Here is a 20,104-nt window from a genome sequence, read left to right as displayed (position 1 = left end):
TCATACATATTTTCCTTCATGTCATCGTTATTTGTCTTTAAAACGAAGGATTATTCCGATTTCATGAAAATTCACTTCTTTTATGATGAAATCTTGATACACATGAAAACTCATAAACTAAGTTTTATCACTGGACCTAGGTTCATATATAAAAAAAAATATCTCCTAAATCAGGGATTATAGTTAGTTTTCAAAACTAACGATCGAACGAACGTACGTTTTCAAAAACGAGGGTTTTTCATAAAACTCACACTAATATACACACATGTATATACCTTCATCATGATCAAAACATGAACAACTCATGAGGATCATAAGCATCAGCAAACCAAGAAAAAAAACGTACCTGGGAGCGCCGGCCGGAAATTAACCGATGGCGGCAACGACAACGGCAGGTGGTGGTCCGGCGGCGGCGGGAATCTTCTCCTGCTGGCGTGAAGGTGCAGGGATGATGGAGATCTGGTCGTGAGAAAAAAAAAATTAAAAAAAGGATTAATCCCTTTTATATCAATTTTATTTCCAAAACCTAATTTTCTAAGGATTTCCTTATTGGTCCCGACCCGCGAATCCTAACCGACCACGGACTCGTCGTCCAAACCAGCGGTTCAACACCAGTTTATGTTCATCAAAAGACGCTCCAATCATGACATTGAAGCCTTCATCAAGTCGTGGTTTTCTCATGCTCTTTAAATCCGGTAACGTCTCAACTTACGACTAAGTTCAATTACTGGTATTATTATTTATGGCCGAAAAATCACCATTTAATGTTGACTGAGGAACACAGCTTTCCTCAGTAAGCAGGGACTTAATTTAGATGGTGTATTTTCGATAAAGGCTAAATTCGTAAACTCATAATTATACGAAGCTCTGATTCAACAATCAGACGTGAGTATCGAGACACGGGTCTCTCATCGAATTCTCAACGAAGAGTACTTTCTCTCAGAGTACATGTAGATATGTAGTCTCACGACTGGACAACGGCATATCTCATGAATATTGAATACTTTCAGTGATTATTTCTATATAGCATCACGAGATGGACGGCTCCTAGACAACTTGCTCTGCTAGTATAGAGCGATAACGTCTTCAGGAACAAACAACGAGTTTACCCTGACTATATAAAGGATATGACTTACCGACAAGCTCATATCGGGATAATTAATGCTCCTAGACAGCTTGCTCTGCTAGTATAGAGCCACAAAGTAATTATTCCTAATTGCTCCTATTCCATGGTCGAATCCACGACTCGTCCCATGGAATGGCAATAACAATTGTTCTGATTCTATGATCGAATCCACGACTTGATCTCATAGAATAGCAATAACTATATTATCTCATTACTCCGATTTCATGATCGAATCCACAACTGGTCTCATAAATGGTAATGGATAAATCTTAATTACTCCATTCTATGGTCGAATCTACGATCCCATGGAATGGTAATGCTCACTTTATTATTCTGTATTCGTAGTCGAATCCTCAGCTGATCCTATGAATTAATAATAAACATCTTATTGCTCAGTTTTGTGAATTATTCTCCACCGAATTCCACAATTAGTAATAAATAATCAACAACCGGGCGTCTGGGCTACCTCTAAGTAAGTCCCGATTCAAATGGTGAAGGTGTATTCAACGATGATACACTAACAGTCACCGCACGAACGAGTATTTCAAAATACAACGAAACGATGAACCTATGCAAAATAGAGAAGAAATAATAAATAATTAAAAATATTGACCAGGGTGCTGGGAGCACGGACACAGGACCGACCGACCGTGTCGTGGTCAATCCCACGCCAGTTTTATATTTTTAATGCATTTTTATTATTTTCCATGATTTGATGAAAATCCTCTCATTTTATCAAATCTCCTTCGTCTCGAGGAAACTCCTCGGTTTCATGATACTTCCATAAATCCATAAAAAATAATATAAAATTAAGGAAAGGAGTGTGGGGCATGACCATTGGCCAACCGTCCATGCCTTGGTCCCAACCGGCCCCACACCCACGATTCCTTATTATTTTATTATTATTATTATTATTATTATTTCTCTAATTTCATGAAAAAACTCCTTGATTTCATGGTATTTTTGCACAAATCATCAAATAATAATAAAATAAAATAAATTATGAAAACTTGTGGGCCCGGGCCTTGGCCGTCCGGCCATGTCCTAGACGGTCCCACACGCCCATTTGTTTTATTATTTTATTATTAGTTTTCCTTGAATTCATCAAATTCCTTGATTTCATGGTATTTCTCTCAAATTAGGAAAAATTCCCTCAAATCATCAAAAATACCTAAAAAATATTAAAAAATTATGAAAACTCGTGGGACCGGGCCCAAGCCGGCCGGTCATGCCTCCACGGTCCCACACGCCCTTGTTTTTATTAATTTAATATTTTTTGCTTCCCTGAACTCATGAAAACTCCTTCAATTCATGAAAACTCCATAAATTCATCAAATTTCTCAAAATTCATGAATTTTTCATAAAATCATTATAAAATTAGGGAAACTCGTGGGACCGGGCCCTAACCGGACGGCCATGCATTCCACGGTCCCACACGCCCTTGTTTTATTATTTTAATATTTTTTGCTTCCTTGAACTCATGAAAACTCCTTCAATTCATGGAAACTCCCAAAATTCATCAAATTTCTCAAAATTCATGTATTTTTCATAAAATCATCAAAATATCATAAAATTAAGGAAAAGGCACCACGGGACCGTGGTCACGACCGTACGACCATTCCTTGATCATGGCGGTCCCATGCCTCCTCATTCCTTATTTTATAATTATTTTTCATCATCTCATGGTGTTTTCCTCACTTTCGTCGAAACCCTAATTTTGGCATATTTTCTCGAATGGATGCTCAATTGCACGCCATAAAATATCAAAATTCTCAGGACTGAGACGCGGACGCCTTGGGGACACGAGCACACTATCTTGACCTACCAAGATTGGCTCTTTGGCTCACGGAAGCCGGTCCCATCAATTTTCACAGTTTTGACCTAATTTGCACAATTGCTCGTATTAGGTCCAAAACTCTCCCAAACACATTGGATTTTCATGAAGTGATCGTCAGGCGGTCACGGGACAACCCAGGGCCTGTTTCATGACTCCATGGTCGGTCCCTTGCCTCGACATAATTAATTAGGTTTTCTCACCTAAGGCTCAGACGAGCATTTTCGAATAAATGATTAAACCAACATTTAATCATTCATTCACCAACAAATCGTCAACTCTTCAGGAGTTCTTCGTATTTGCTCACGAGAGAATATGGACACTACATGGTTGATCCACGGTCAATGTAATCGCTCCCTCCTTCGTCCCATGGTTTAAATTCTGACGAACCATGAATTGATCATCAGTTTATCAAATTAGGGTTTCTGAATCCAAGGATCATCATTCCAGATTCTAACCTTAGTAATTTTATGACGACCTCATGGTCATTAATTTTATTAATTATGCTCGGTTGAATGACCAGTATTCTAATTAATATTTTTGGTACGCTGCCAATAATCCATCAGACGAGCAACACATGCTCAGACGATCAAATATTCAACAATTCATCACATGAGCAACACTTGCTCAGATGATAAATATTTGTTCAAACCAAGGAATATTGGTTCAACAATCAATATTCAACGATCCACCGAATGAGCAATACTTGCTCACTTCATCGTAAGAACTATACCTATGTCTCATGACATGTTCAATTCACGAGTTTCAGAACATCATGTTCAACTCAACAAATACATGGACTCATCGTCCCATCAAACCACGAAGTCATCAATTGACTAACAAACCACGAGACGTCAATCGTGTCACTTGGGGGGATATCACTTAGGGTTTTGGTCTGGCGGTCTATGGCACGTGTGTTCAAACACACGATGGAATGTGAGCAAGTCGTGCAATCAGTTGAAGGAATTCACGAGGTAGTGGGTGGAAAATCGACCAAGTCTCCACACGTTGAGCAACTTGTTTCAAACACGATCTCCACTTCCCCACTCCTTGATTCCATCAACTGTCACACTTCATGGAATCATGGTGTCTACAATTTCAACAATATAAATAAGTCTCTGAATCATGATTGAATAAGCATCATCAGTATCATCAATCTCACGTCAAACTGACAACACGAGATCATCAACTCATCAATTGAGCAACTACTCTCAATTGAGCAATTTCAATCATTCAGAGCTTATCATATTCATAATTCACACACCCACAATCTTTGATTATCATTGATTCCACGCATTTCTCAGCTTCCCTCTTACAGATCAACCCATCCTCTCTTGTGACCGAATTTACTCTGGAACGGTCATTGTCTTGATTTAGGCCGGAGTACTACAGATTGATCTCTCAAATCTAAAGCACCCCCTTTGCAGCGGTGTATCTGTGTGAGGTTTAACATTTCGCTCGGTTCGAGGAGTCTCCTCCGTACGGTCGTCTCCTCAATTCCTTAAAAACCAGCAAATCGTTTTTCCCCATCTACACAAATCAATTCCAAACCATTGATAATCAAGTTTAGAACGACATCATTAAGCAAAAGCAACCTTACCTTTGTTGCAAACCAACTTCTACAGCTGATTTCCAAAACCTAGCCTCATCAATCTCTCAAACTTTTTGTTCTTGACCTTAGTTTGAAAAGAAAACCAAAACTGTTAGAGAGAAAGACGAAAATAGGGAGAAGAAAGGTTTAAGCATTTTCCTGTAATTTTTCTACCTGAAGATGAAGGGAAGATGAAATGAAGATAAGAAAAATGATATCAAGTTATCCCTTCTTCTTCTTATCCTCGAGTGAAAAAGAGTCAAATACCCCTGCTGGATTCAATTATAAACACGTGTAGGGTGAGGTGTCTTGGTGCATGTGTTGCTATCTAGGCACCCAAGTTTGTGATTAAAGCAATTAGTTGCCCTCCAAGAACCATATTTTGGATTTGGGCAGATTCATACTCATGAAAGCACCCTAATTTAGGTTTCTTTACCACTACCAAATAAAATTCTTAAATTTTTTAAACTAAAACGGGTTGAATTAAACCCGAGAAAATGGTTAGGAATGTCACACCATTAACCCCTTAAAAAGAACTTCGACCCGAAGTTCAAAATAAAACCAGAAGTAAAGAGACTTACATGTAGTCATGGCACAAGTAGAAGTTTGGTGAGTTCCAAATGCACAGTCTTGTTTGAACCGGAACTTCTTTGATACCAGCCGTAACGGACCGGAAAATCTGGACTTCCAACGAACCGGATTTCAGCCCGCTTGGCAAACTTAGAATCTCCGATAAGCCACTCGAGAAGTCGGACCTGCAAATTACCCAAACTGCATTATAAGCCGGTACAAAAGATATTAGCTTGACTCTAATCAGGTTTCATCTAACGGGAATATTGAATGCTTTGTTGTCAAGGTAGCATTGATTGCAAACCCTGATTTGAAGACTATATAAGGGAGAACTCTAGCAACTGGGAAATCTAATCCCCACATCTCTTGTGTGATACTAGTTGCGACTAGAGTCGATTCTCCTTTAACATAGGTTTTTCCTAAAACCATTATTGGTTAACGACTTAAAGACTTCATTGGGATTCTGAAGCCAGACCCAACTATTTTCTCTGCTGTTGTGTGTTCTGATCTTACTTTGTTCTATCATATTGAGTACTATCTTCTTTAAGATTTGCTCGAGATTTAATCTCCGATAGGTAAGATAAAAAGTAGTCACAAACATCTTCGTCTCATCGTTTGTGATTCCACAATATCTTGTTTTGCTACCATACGATTAAGATTATTGTAAGGTGATTGATATTACTAGGTTGTTCTTCGGGAATATAAGTCTGGTGTATCAATTGGTTCTTGTTCACCTTAATTTATCAAAAGATGGAACAAAAACTCGTAGGTATTTCTGTGGGAGACAGATTTATCTATTCAATAGACTTTCTGTGTGAGAGAGATTTGTTTATCAAGTCTTAGACTTTGGGTCGTAGCAACTCTTAGTTGTGGGTGAGATCAGCTAAGGGAATCAAGTTCATAGAGTCCTACTGGGATTCAGAGACGTAAGGAACGCGACTGTACCTTAATCAGTGTGAGATTGGTTAGGGCTCAACTACATTCCAGTCTGAAGTTAACTTGTAGTAGGCTAGAGTCTATAACGGCTTAATACTGTGTGATGTTCAAATCTAGACTAGGTCCCGGGTTTTTTCTGCATTTGCAGTTTCCTCGTTAACAAAATTTTTGGTGTCTTTGTTATTTCTTTTTCGCATTATATTTTTCATATAATTGAAATATCATAGGTTGTGCGTAGTTCAATCAATTAGTGAATCCAACCTTTGGTTTTTGATTGAGATTGATTGACGCTTGGATATTGGTCTTTGGTACCATCCAAGTTATTTCTCATATTAATACGGCTCACATATTTCTATCTGTTCTATTGCATATTGATTTGAGAAATTGAGATATAACTCTTGGATGTATTTTCCCTGATTGGGTCTGATTGTCTAGTTGATTCTCTTGAAAACATATTGTAGTTAGTCCACACAGATTTCCGAAACAAAATATTGGATGTGGTTGTTAGAGCCCCGCTTTTCACTCTTTGATATACTTCTTGATTGAGTCTCACTTTTAAGTTGGTGCTCTCAGAATTATATTGGAGTTTAGTCCATACAGATTGTCGAATGAATTATTGGGTGTGGTTGTTATATCCCCGCATTTTCAATTGGTATCCGAGCAGGCAAACACGCTAAGACCTCATAAGTCTGTGTTTGTAGCAATTGGACTCTATGGACAAATGTGCTATCTCTAACAAACACATCACCGGGAATAAAGATTCTGATTCTATGGAATCTATTAAAAAGAAAGACTTGTCTGACTCAAATATAGATGAACATCTTCTTTCCGTGAAACATGCAAATATTGATAAGTATTATCCTTTTTACCTTACTGATGAGTCTGACTCTGAAGTAGAAAGGGAAGCAGCCAAAGAAAGTGCAGCAATTCTCAGACAAGCTAGAATTCAATCCACTGAAGTTATTAAGCTGAAGCATAAAGTCAATATTCTTATTGGTATGGTTAATGATCGTGACTCTCAACTAAAGATTCTCCGTGAAGAAAAGCCGAAGTAAGCTTGTCAAGAAATTTACTAGAGGCCAAACTGAAGGAGAATGCTTTGGAGATTAAACGACTATTGAGTAAATCATCTATTGAATGCAAGGTTTGCTCTGAAGAGTCCACTATACCTATTTCTTCTAACAAAACTGAGATGTTAGAAAACATGACTACTTCTAATCGTGGTTCTCTAACGAAATCAGTTTCTGAATCCAAGTTGCACTCCCTTCCTATCACTAAAGATGTGCTTACAACTTCCTCTAATCAAGGAACTACTGCATCTCACGAGAGGAAGAAAACTTCTAACGATTATGTTAAACCTACTCACTCTAATCACTCTGGTGATCAGAAAGTATGTTTCTTTTGTGACACAAAGGGACATCTTCGACGGAAGTGCAAATTAAGGCGATGATACTTATATTGGTCGACTCCAATACATCTTAGATTTAATACTCAAAGGTATAACTGATATTCGCATTTCTAAACTAATCGTTTTAGGACTCACCCTGAGAAATATTCCAGGAAGATCAGTTCAATTTGCTCCTCTAATGTCCGAACCTGTAATAGTAGCTTTAACTTAAATCGGTCAAGAAAGTTTCAAAAGAATCCTTCATAAACTAATGTTCAGGATGATGTTCAAGGTGTGAAAAAGGTACCAGAAGAAGTTAATCAAAATGGAGATACGTAAGATAATCTAAATCTAATAATTGAAGGATATAAACATCTCATTGACAGACTGTCAAACTCGACCAGACAAACTTCTTCAGGTAAGAATTCAAACTTAGTCTCATATTTTTATGATAATCAGTTTTATGATGTTTTTCACATCAAAAAGGTTTCCTCAAAAATTAGAAGATGAAATAGGTTTAACCATGAAAATTATTCATTTGATGAGCATAAAGCTCATGCTTGTGTTAATTAATCACAAGGTTTGAAGTCTTACTCATGAAAAATCCTGTTGAGTAAGATGTGCTAAAGATCAGGTATACCTGATGGCAAAATGTTCTATGTTTAGTTGAGATTTTTTATTCTCATTCGTAGCTAGAATATTGTCTACAGACAACTTTGTATAAGTATTTTATTTGGCTAAAGTTCACTCCAAAGTTTTTTTTGTTTTGTATCATTAAGTTGATTACAAATATCTTTTGTGCTAATCTTGTGCTCTAAATTTTTCTCTTGTGAGAACATACATTTATGGAGCTAAGATTCGTGAAACAAAATTTTCACTTAGCAAAAATTGTCGTATAACCATTTCAAGTTGCAAATGGGTTGTTACAACATCTCTAAAGTGTTTTTTGTTTTGGATTAAGATATGATGTTTGTACGGGTACCCAAATAAGGAAGTGACGAACCGACTATAAAAACCCTAAAAATATATTCCCTAAAAACCGTTTATATTATCCTATTGAGTTGAGTTATCTCACTCTAGTTTTTTTTTTTATATCAAGAATGTCTTCTCCTTCTTGCACTTGTGATTTTACGAAAGGATTTCTTGATAAGGGTATTGGTTACGAATCCAAAAGGAAGAAGAAAAGAACACTAGTATCCTGATGTCTCATAACTCTAAAGACTATCCTGATGTCTCATGCTACTATGCATATACTCATAAAGATGTAGAGCATGATGAGATGGTTTTAGCTGAAGTTGTTCATGATTTTATTAAATACTTTGAGGAAGCAAAACTGCATCTTGTTGATACTATAAAAGGTCTCGATGTGTTAAGAACTGAGTTGAAAAAGGTTACTCCTGACCTTGTTCACATGAAGACACATGTTAAAGATCTTCTCAAAGAGGATATTTTCTCCGAAGATGCAGTGGATGTTGTCAATCACAAGCTCAAAGTCTTAAAACCCGTGAGGGTTCCGAAAGTGTACTTTGATTTTAGTTTTTGTTTGGTTCTTAGGAGTTGATCTTATTATATCTAGGAAACTTCTTATGAGAATTTATTCTTATGTTTGAAAAGGAGAACTAGGGTTTGGAATAGCAATTATTGTGATTACACATAGCTATTTCAACGATTTTCATCTTGCAATGTTTTTAGATTTATTTATTTAAATTCTAAAGTTATTTGGAAGAAGATTTTTGCAGTATTTAATCTTACTGATTTCATATATTGCAATTGCTTATGACATGTATGCCTTTATGTTCGTAAACTGTGCTAGTATCTCATAAATGCTCAAAAGGTAAGTTTATTATGTCTATATGCCAATATTGATAAAAGATAGAATGAACTTTTGAAAAATTCCGCAGTATTGAACTTTCCTTGAGCCACTTTAATTTGAAAGTACCGTATGGCTCCGTAAGTTTTCTTATGGTGAGTGTTTCCGATTAAATTAATCAATAAGGTCTCCTTGTGGTTAATTTATTTAAGTTTTCTGGATACAAATCCATGTGATTTGTTAATGTCCAAAGAAATCCTTCTTTTCTTGTAAAATTAAGGTCGCTCATGTTGTTTTCTTGAGAATGACATCAAATGGGGGAGAGTTCTAAAATGAACTTGTGCTTAATTGCCATATCCTTGTGGGAGTGCGGTTGTGGAATATTCTAGGAGTTATATTGTATCTTTATAAACTCCTTGATGAATACACTAAGTTTCGACTAGTAAAATCATAAAAACAAAGATGATATGTTCTGTTTTAGTCATGAATTATCTTTTTGAGAATTTTATTATGATCCCATAATTCTCGTACCTTTGCCAGTTTATATTGACAAAAAAGGGGAGAATTATTTGGTAGTTCACACTACATACATATGGTTTACGGATATTTATGTAATTAAGGGGGAGTGGTTTTCATTGTAAGATGGAAGTATTGACTAAGGGGGAGTGATACATATCACCGTAGTATTATTTCAAAGTTGTGATACAAGTGGACTTTAATTTTATATAATAATACTATGACACTGTATAACAATGATTGAGAACATCTGTTTTCTTATTGTTATGGATACGGATCTTCAACAACAATGATGCAGAGTTGAACAAGTTCGAAATCGCTGGAGTACTTGGAGTAACGAATAATTCAAGGAAATTTGAAGATTCAAGGAAATCAAGCATAATGGATCAGAAGATACAAAGTTTATTTATTTTGTAATCCATATGTATTGATAGTTTTGTCACTAAAATTGACAAAGGGGGAGATTGTTAGAGCGCTACTCGGTTGAACTCGCAAGCGTTGTTATCTCAAGCTTTTTTGTCAAGTTTAGTTGACCAAACTATATACTTGATTTCTAGTCTCTGTATAGCTATATCTCAAATTAGGATAGAATGTGTAGTTGAGCTTTAGACTTCACGGCGTTCACCAATTTAAGAAGAAGATCTACTAAGGAGCTTGGAGGAACTTCATCAACAAAAATTATGTGGAGTCTAAAACTTATCTATCACTCAGAAGTCTATTCTATTTTATCTTCTAATGAGACTAAGTCGTATAGATATATAGACTTTTAAATTACACACATTTGATATTTCAACCCGAGTTTATCTCGGTTATCTATTTCTCGAAATATGTGTTAGAAGCTTTTTGCTTAGATATGTTTATCGTATTCTTGAAAAGTTTAATTGGAAACAGTTTATTTGTTGGATACTAAATATTAAGTCAAAATATGATTATGTGAAAATTACCTTGAACATCTTACATGATTTGTGTGAGACAGTCATTTGATGTTAGCTCGGGAAGTTTCGTATTGATCATCTGATCACTTAAAAATTACTTGAAGCTAATGGTATGTGTAAGATTACCATTGTAGTCTTCTAAGGATGTTTCAATTATTGAAATAAGAGTTTAGAACGATTACCCATGTCTGGATACAACACGGTATGCATACCCAGTATGCGAACTGTATTGTGATGATTCGGGTCCGGAACTCTTGTTTGCATACCTAGTATGCGAACGGATTTACCTGAGTAGGTATGGAAATCTTGTTTGCGTACCTAGTATGCAAATGGGTTTACCTGATTCGGGTCCAGAATGGTCCCGAACCGAGTTAGCGAATGGCTTGACTAGGCCAAGGTCCGGAGTTGTTGTTCGCGTACCCATTTATCGATCACAGTGATTAAGTTCTAAAATCAGTAATGTATGATTCTCATACTCATGAACTAAAACATTTATGGTTTAAGGAATGCAAATTAACTTTGCAAACCGTGGCTCAATGTTCATGAATTGATTCTTGTATAAGTACTTTGCACAATCACGAATCAAACTGATTTCGCTTCAATTTTTTCATGAATATTGATATGACATAGCGAACAATTGAACAAATCTATTTGAAACATAATTAGATTCATTTTATTATCTATCATGATTGATTGATCATCATATTTGATCTAGAAGTGTTAGATGAATACGGCTAAGTCAAAGGTATTCATATGGCTAACTTCGGTTAACTGTTATTGAGCCAACAATATACACGTTTAGGTACGGTTACCCATATCTAAATAAAATTATATTCCATTTGTGTGTAACAAGCTAAGATCATCTAATGGTAGAGATTGATTGCTTAATTTCTAAGCAGACTTAGCTTGAATTTTAAATCAGGAGTTCATCTAACGGTGAATATTGAATGTTTTGTTACTAAGTCATCTTAGCTTTAATTGTAAGCAACCCTGATTTGAAAGGCTATGTAAGGGAGAACTCTAGCAACTGGAAAACCTAATCCCGACACTTCTGCGTGTACTAGTTGCAAACTAGAGTTGATTCTCCTTTAACATGGGTTTTCCAAAACAATTATTAGGTTAACAACTTAAATACTTCATTTGGGATTCGTGAAGCCAGATCCAACTATTTTCTCTGTAGTTGCGTATTCTGATCTTACTTGTTCTATCGTATTGAGTTTTATCTTCTCTAATATTTAATCAAGATTTATCACCGATAGGTAAGATATAAAAAGTAATCACAACAATTTTTCGTCTCAGACTCTTGTGATTCCATAATAACTTCTTTTTTTAATCAACTAGGTTACTGTGAGGTGACTAATATTTCTAGGCTGCTCTTCAGGAGTATAAAACCGGATTATTAGTTGGTTCATGTTCACCTTGATCTTTGTATCAAAAGACTGAACAAAAAGAATAAAGGATAGACATATCTGTGGGAGAAAAATTTGTTTATAAGTCTTCGACTTTGGGTCGTACAAACTCTTAGTTGTGGGTGAGATCAGCTAAGGGAACCAAGTGCGCAGAATCCGGCGTGGTTCTAGAGGCGTAAGGAACGCGACTGTACCTCAATCGGTGTGAGTCTTGGTTAGGGATCAACTACATTCCATTCTGAAGTTAACTTGTAGTAGGCTAGACTCTGTAGCGGCTTAATACAGTGTGGTGTTCAGATCTGGACTAGGTCTCGGGGGTTTTCTGCATTTGCGGTTTCCTTGTTAACAAAATTTCTGGTGTATGTGTTATATTTTTCCGCATTATATTTTTTCTAAAATTGAAATATCACAGGTTGTGCATAGTTCAATCACAGTTGATAAATCCGACCTTGTTTGTCGGATATAACTTGATTGACACTTGGGAATTGGTCTTTGGTACCGTCCAAGTTATTTCTCATATCAATTAGGCTCACGGATTTATATATGTTCGATTTGTTGATTATACTGAGAAAGAGATAAAGCTCTTTGATATACTTATTGATTGAGTCTCACTTTTAAGTTGGTACTCTCGGAATTATATTGGAGTTTAGTCCATACAGATTGCCGAACGAATTATTGGGTGTGGTTGTTATACCCCCGCGTTTTCAATTTTCTTTCCTGATAACTCGGAGAATCGAGTAAATGCTCACTATCTACATTGGTTAAAAGATTTGTAAGATACTAAAAAGTATTCCTGGGGCACCGCCACCCTGGCTTATTTTCTTGAAAGTATTCGAAAAGCTTCGAGGGTTGGAGCTACTGAAGTTGCTGGGAATGTTGGTCTTTTTCAGGTAATTTATATAATTTCAATGTTTGTTATATATACATTTTTTTAATGTTTATATACTATTTCTAGGAATGGGTATATTACCATTTTCCGAGCATGAGACCTTATACATCTTGGGAAGAGGGAGATACTCGTCCTACAGGAAGAAAGTTCATCTTCACTAGTACCCAAATAAAGAACAAAGAAGAAAAGATAGCTGCTTTGAGGTTGGAAATTGATGCTCTTACTGTTGAAGATGTGATATTTGATCCTTACTTGAGAATCATGAAGGATCCTTTTGATGTAGATGGTCGTATTTTTTCAAGTTTGAAATCCTACAACGGGCCTTTGTTTCATCTTATAGGGTTCGTAATGGCCAATCCATGTCGAGTTCTCCGCCAATATGGTTATGTGCAAAAAAAAGCCACTGAAGAATCCTTCAAGTTTTTTGTTAATGATTCCACCACAAAAAGTGCCAATATCGTGCTCAACTACGACCCAATGCCAACTATTGGTGTTTGGAACGACTGCAATGAAGAACGATTCCAAGTCCAAATAGAGAATCCCATTCCTTCTCTAGGCACTAAGTTGGCTGAAGAACATTATTTGGCATGGCATTACCATTGTGGTCATCCTCATGCGATCATCAATGATCCAGAGCGGCGATATATCTCCAAAGGGCTCATGAAAAGAAGAAGTGTGAAATCGAGAAGAAAGGTGCATTTGATTTAAATTGGAAAGCGATATATATCATGACGGTAAGTAAAATAGTTATTATGTTTCATGACGCTATTTTCTACTAATATGTTTCGTGAAGCTATATTTTTCTACTAATATGTTTCATCTTGATATGTAAAATAGCACAAAGATTGACTATGTGCGTCAAAAAAGGTGAGGTCCTCACAAGTGCATAACTAAGGGCTTTGCAAAACCAAATTAAGGACCTGCCTGATCCAAAAAAGAATGAATCATTTGAGGACTTAGGAAGGGGATTAAAGAGGAGTAAACATTCGTCGAGAGGTGTGTGTACTAGTCAAAGTCAGCCATCACCTAGTAGTGAAACCACAGGTTCCGAATCTGAAGAAGAGGATGTGCAAGCTCGTGGTCGTGGTCGGGACCATGGTGGTCGTGAAGTTACTCGTACTCGTGGTGGTCGTGAAGGTTCTCGTACTCGTGGTTCCAAAAGAGGTCGTGGTCGTGCTCGTAAAGAGTATACATTCTCCTTAAACATTATCAATATCATAATTGTTGAATACTTTTTAGTTTCCTTTGGTTGTTTGTGTGGTTCGTTATGAATTTTAACTTATGAAATGTAGGACGAATTAATGGTATTCTTTGAGGTTTGTTATGAGTTTAACTTAGAATTGAGGAACGTGTTTTACATTTTGATTATATTAGATGAGTTTTCAAGTTAGAATGCATCAATAAATGAAAAATACATGCGAAAATTTGTTTATGGTTTGGTTTTCATGCTCATAAACCCAGCTGTAACATGAAATAGAACTTCAACTTTCATTACAGGTGGATTTTTGAAAGTCTAAACCCAACCGTAAGTAATCCTATGTACTCCTTTTTTCCATGTTTAATGCATTTGTATCTAATAGTTTATGTTTGAGTGAAAAAATTTGGCTCAATATTAGTTAGAATGAATGAAGAAGTCTTAAAATTGGATTTATGTTGCCAATTTTCAAGTGAAACACAAAGTCAGGATTGGGTACTGTAGATGGTGAAATTTGGATAAGGGGAAAAAGTGTCATTTCAACCGTATAGGCAGAATACGACTCTCACGAAAGAGATTAAGCCCTTGTCCCTCAAGGCATCCTTAGCCATGATTTCTAGTATACATCCCCGCCAGACACTGCTGGTCGTGATGCCGTGATCCTAGCGCACATCCTCGACGAGATATTGTTGGTCACGTAGGTTCTGCAGAGCGTACCCCGATAGACTTATTAACCAGAACAACCACAATTCCAGCATGTCTTCACGAGACGCAGCTGATTGTGATGCCATGATTCCTAGTATACATCCTCAACGAGATGCTGCTGGTCATGTAGACTCTGCAGATGCGTAAATACGTCCCCTCGGACTTATGACCCAGAGCGGAGATTTGCATATCTCTTGTAAGCACGACTCACCCTATTTGAGATCAAGGACTGATTCTTAGTACATCATCGCGAGATACACTGGTCATGTCTGCTCTAGGCTCTGACTCGACTTACTGAGGTTTCCGAATAACTCCTAGGACATCCCCGCGAGATACGCTGGTTATTCTGCCTCGGGGCCCTTTAGACAGACTCCTAGAACATCCTTTCAGGATACATAAGTCTTGTTGGCCTATCATATGGACACACAGTTGATTCCTAGAACATCTCTGCAAGATACGCTGGTCAAAGAAAAGTGAGCCAAAGTCTCACAGAGGCATTAATTGGGCGTACAAAGCCTTTTTCTCTCTTAGAAAGAGTCCCAACTGACCATAGAGAGATTCGGACCAGTTAAGAAAATCTTCGAAAAGATTTTGATCCGTCTGCAAAATCTCAGAGAGATTCAAATCTCTTCGCAAAATCTCGGAGAGATTCAAATTTCTCTGCAATATCACGGAGATATTTTGATCCTTCTGCAAAATCTCGGAGAGATTCAAATCTCTCTGCAAAATCTCGGAGAGATTCAGATCTCTCTGCAATATCACAGAGAGATTTTGATCCGTCTGCAAAATCTCAGAAAGATTCAAATCTCTCTGCAAAATCACGAAGAGATTTTGATCCGTCTGCAAAATCTCAGAGAAATACAAATCTCTCTGCAAAGTCACAGAGAGATTTTGTTCCGTCTGCAAAATCTCTTCGCAAAATCTCGGAGAGATTCAAATATCTCTGCAAAATCTCAGAGAGATTCACATGATAGGCACACGCCTTACCTAGTGCTCAAAGCCTATTTCTCAGCCTCTCAAACACACTCACAACTAGTAAATTGAGCCTGAACTAGTAAAGGAACCCACACACAATAATACGGTCTTCACATGACATATGTGACCGGCCATAGAGATAGGGAGATTAGCCTCAGCTCCTCTCACACTCTGCACACAATTCCTGAGGAATTACATGCCTTTTCACGTGACTAATCCTAGTCATTCTCACAAATCATAGAATATCTCTCTATCTTGGAAAACTCGGCTAAAGAGAATATTTCTTTCTCAACACATCATCACAAAGGCTGACTCAGCTTCACACAAATGGGGGAATATCAATTAGGGTTTTGGTATGGCGGTCTACGGGACGTGTGAGGAATACCCGACTTATTTCTCAAGAGAGTAAAGGTGGTGGAATAATGAGATAAACTCAACCGAGTTTATCCCTATTCCTGAAGAGACGGGAGAATTGATCCACACAGCACAAAAAGCAATCCTTATCTTCGCCGACCTGAGATTAGAGAATTCAGTTATAAATATGTAGGATCAGAATCTCGCAGAAATAATGCCTCAGTGAAATTATTAACAACACGACAGTATCGCAGAACAACTTCAGAAATGACATAATAAACGACATCAACCAAATCATGAGAAATGTGTGACGATCTGGCGAAAATTAGGAAGTGTGCGAGATTAATATTTGTAAGGTTGCGAGAATGTCACAAACTATATTCGAAAATAAAGGACAGATTAGCTGTCATCCACTATGTATTTCCCTATAAATAGTCATTCAGTTGTAAAGAAAAGGGGGAGAGATCTTTTTTGAGTGAGAAGCAAGTAAATAGGAGAGAGAAAATTTAGCACAGTGGTCATTCTTGATTCCTTTATCTTTTCTTGTAAGATTGTTTAAATATTCATCAATAAAATTAGGATTGTTAATCTAAAAATGAGTTGAATGTTAATGAAATCTTATGAGGGGTGTAATGTAGGATTTCCTGCAACTACATAATGGCGCTAGAAACAGGGAAGAAGATTGAAGATCACCCTAGAAAAGGTTGAAGATTAATATTCTGATTTGTGGGAAATTAGTAACTGGTGAAAATTTTTACGGAATCTCTTACAATTCATTAGTATTGAAGACATGGCTAGAAGGAGGAATATATCCGAACAACCAACAACCGCTAGAAGAAGAAGTAAAAGACTTGCTGGAAGGGAGAGAAGTGAAACAGGAGAATCTACTAGAATAAGAAATGATGGAGAAAATCAAATTTAACAACCAGTTCAACAAACACCGGTACAAAATAGAACTATGGATTATGATAGAGTGAGCATACATACTTGGCGATCAAATTCAGCAGATGAAGAAGAAGAACGACAAACGAGAAGTAATAGACAAACAGAGGGAGGACAAGAAATAGTTGAAGGAATAATTCGTGAAGATGAGGAAATTGGAGCAGTAGAGATGTTGAGACGAAGAATGCACGAAGAAAGAAGAGCTAAGACAGAAGAGCGTGCAAATCTAACAAGGCAAAATCACGAATTGAGGATGGAAAATATGAGACTACATAGTAGAAAATCAAGAAGTACTACAAGATCGTATTCAAGATCGACTAGAAGAGAGATGAGGCGAAACTCATCCACAGTTAATACTGGAAATAATATTCGAGAAAAAATACGAAATCCGAATGAAGAACATCGCGAAGGTAGAGAAAGGACTGATGATCGTTACGTTCCACAAAATGAACCTTTTGATGATAGACAAAATGATAGAAATCAGGAGAATAGACAACGTCAGGGAAGAAATAATCAAGATGGCGAAGGAAATCGAGAGGAAGGAAGGAGAATTTTACATGAGAGAGAAACTCAAAGAAATCAACAAACGATTGCAGAAGAAATTGAAAGACACTATGCTGAACAAGCACGTTTAACTTGCGAACGTGAAAGATTGAGAGCGGAAATGGAAGAACAAGAGCTTCAGGAGGCAATTCGCCAGAACAATAATGACAATCGAGAAATAAGGCGTACACAAAACCAGAATAATTGTAATCTCAATGAAGAGTATGATAGAGTACAGAGGAGGGCCAAAAGACAGTGAATGGAATTGATAAGAAATGAACAAAATCATGGAGGGGAAAATGAGAGACATCGTCATATACGAATTCAAGATAGAGATGAGGAAGAGAACAGCAGGAGAAGACGAGATAAGGATGATGAAGAAGAAATGCAAAATTTCGCGAGAGAAGAAAGACATGAACGCAAAAGAAGGGAGGCGAAATTAAAAAGACTAATGGATCAAAATTCAGGCGTAAATGAACAAATCTTAAAAGAATTGGAAGAAATGAGAGGAATGGTAAATAATAGAGGAGAAGTAGGCAGAAGACAATTAGATGAAGCTATAGAAGAAGCTGCGAAAACTCCATTTACAAGAGAAGTACAACTAGGAGGAATACCTCCGAAATGTAATTTGCCCGCATTAACCTGGAACAACTTGTGCAATTCAACACATTAAAGCCTACGTGAGGTGCATGTTGCAGTGGGAAAATCATGATGCCGTATTGTGCAAATATTTTGCATCCAGTCTAACAGGAGAGGCGTTAAAATGGTTCGAAGGTCTACCAAAAAATACAATAACATCTTTCAATCACTTGTGGACCACATTCTTGGGGGCATATATAAGTAACAATTCTTCGCGACCTGGTATTGAATATGTGTTTGGATTAAAACAAAGGATTGGCGAAAGTCTGAAGCATCTGACCAAAAGGTGGAGGACTATGTGTAGTGAGATGGCTGTCCGTGTGGATGAGAGATATCTTATCTTGTCATTTATCAATGCTATATTCGCAACCAATCTATTATATGTCCAAACTTTTAGAGTCAAGAATACAATCACAGTGACTGAACTGCGAGAACTTCAGGAAGAGTATATTTCTCTAGAGGAAAGGAAAAATGAAATGGAATCATACCCAGTTGCGAATACCAATTCACAAGCAGCGAATGCAAGCTTATTACCTAAACTAATAAACACAGTGGCGAGCACTTCGCAAATACAACAAGAAAAGGTTACGGACAACAATCAACAGAAACTGGTGGTTATGGGAAGCCGAGATCAAGAGGAGTATGAAAGAGAAAGAAATTTCTACAATCGTGGTGCAAATAATAAGATTCAAAGACTTGATCAGCCGCAAGAAACTTATGGAGGTCAAAGACAAAATTATAATAGAGGACAAGGAGGTCACAAGGTAGTATGGGAAGAAATCAAGATGCCCCCTCTGAATGCAAGTGTGGAGAAAATATGGGAAGCGATAATTTTGATGGAGAATATACTAACACCATGGAACATGGGAACGGAACCACCTCAAAGCCGCATAAGTCATGAGTTCTGTTCTTATCATCATTTTCACGGACATACTACAATTGATTGCAAAAATATAAAGAGAATTATTCTGAGAATGATAGATCAAGGAAAACTAAACCACTTTCTAGTAGGACACCCACAATCTCAACCATTACTACCACCACCACCAGAGCATCACAGAGTAAACACGGTGAAAGAGAAGGAAACGTTCTTCGTAGAAGTTGGTGCAAAAGCAAAGAATCTATTCTGTCACTCTATCGTACATTCATACAAGACAATTGAAGATTTTCATGACAATGTTTTGAGTAGAGTGTTCGCAAGAGACAATGATGGAAGAGAAATTATGAACATTGCGAAAATCTCGCCACTAGAGGAATGGAAGACGCAGACTATTTCTTTTACCGCAGAAGAAGTCCTCGAATGTGGAGAGGTACATGACAATCCATTGGTGGTAAAATTAGAAATTAATCCAAAACCGAAAGAAGATGAAGATGATGAAGTTGAAGACTCATGGGCAATTAATAGGATTCTAATCGATACCGGAAGCTCTGTGAACATCTTATTCTATCATACTTATAAAATCATGGGAGGGAGAGATGATGATCTTATACCATCAACATATAAGATATATGGTTTTAATGGTACTGCCAACAAGCCTAAAGGGGAGGTTACTATGCGAATTCCATTGAAGGGAATATCTTCTAAAATCATGTTCTGTGTTATTGACGTAGAGTCACCCTACAATGCATTAATTGGTCGACCTTGGCTACATGGGATTCTAGGCGTAGCTTCAACTTTCCACCAGTGCATCAAATTCCCTCACCCCAGCGGTGTAGGAATCATAAAAGGAGATTGGGTTGAAGGAAAG

This window comes from Papaver somniferum, chromosome 9 (genome assembly GCF_003573695.1).
Source record: "Papaver somniferum cultivar HN1 chromosome 9, ASM357369v1, whole genome shotgun sequence".
Taxonomy (NCBI): Eukaryota; Viridiplantae; Streptophyta; class Magnoliopsida; order Ranunculales; family Papaveraceae; genus Papaver; species Papaver somniferum.
Note: the sequence above shows the minus strand (reverse complement) of the source record.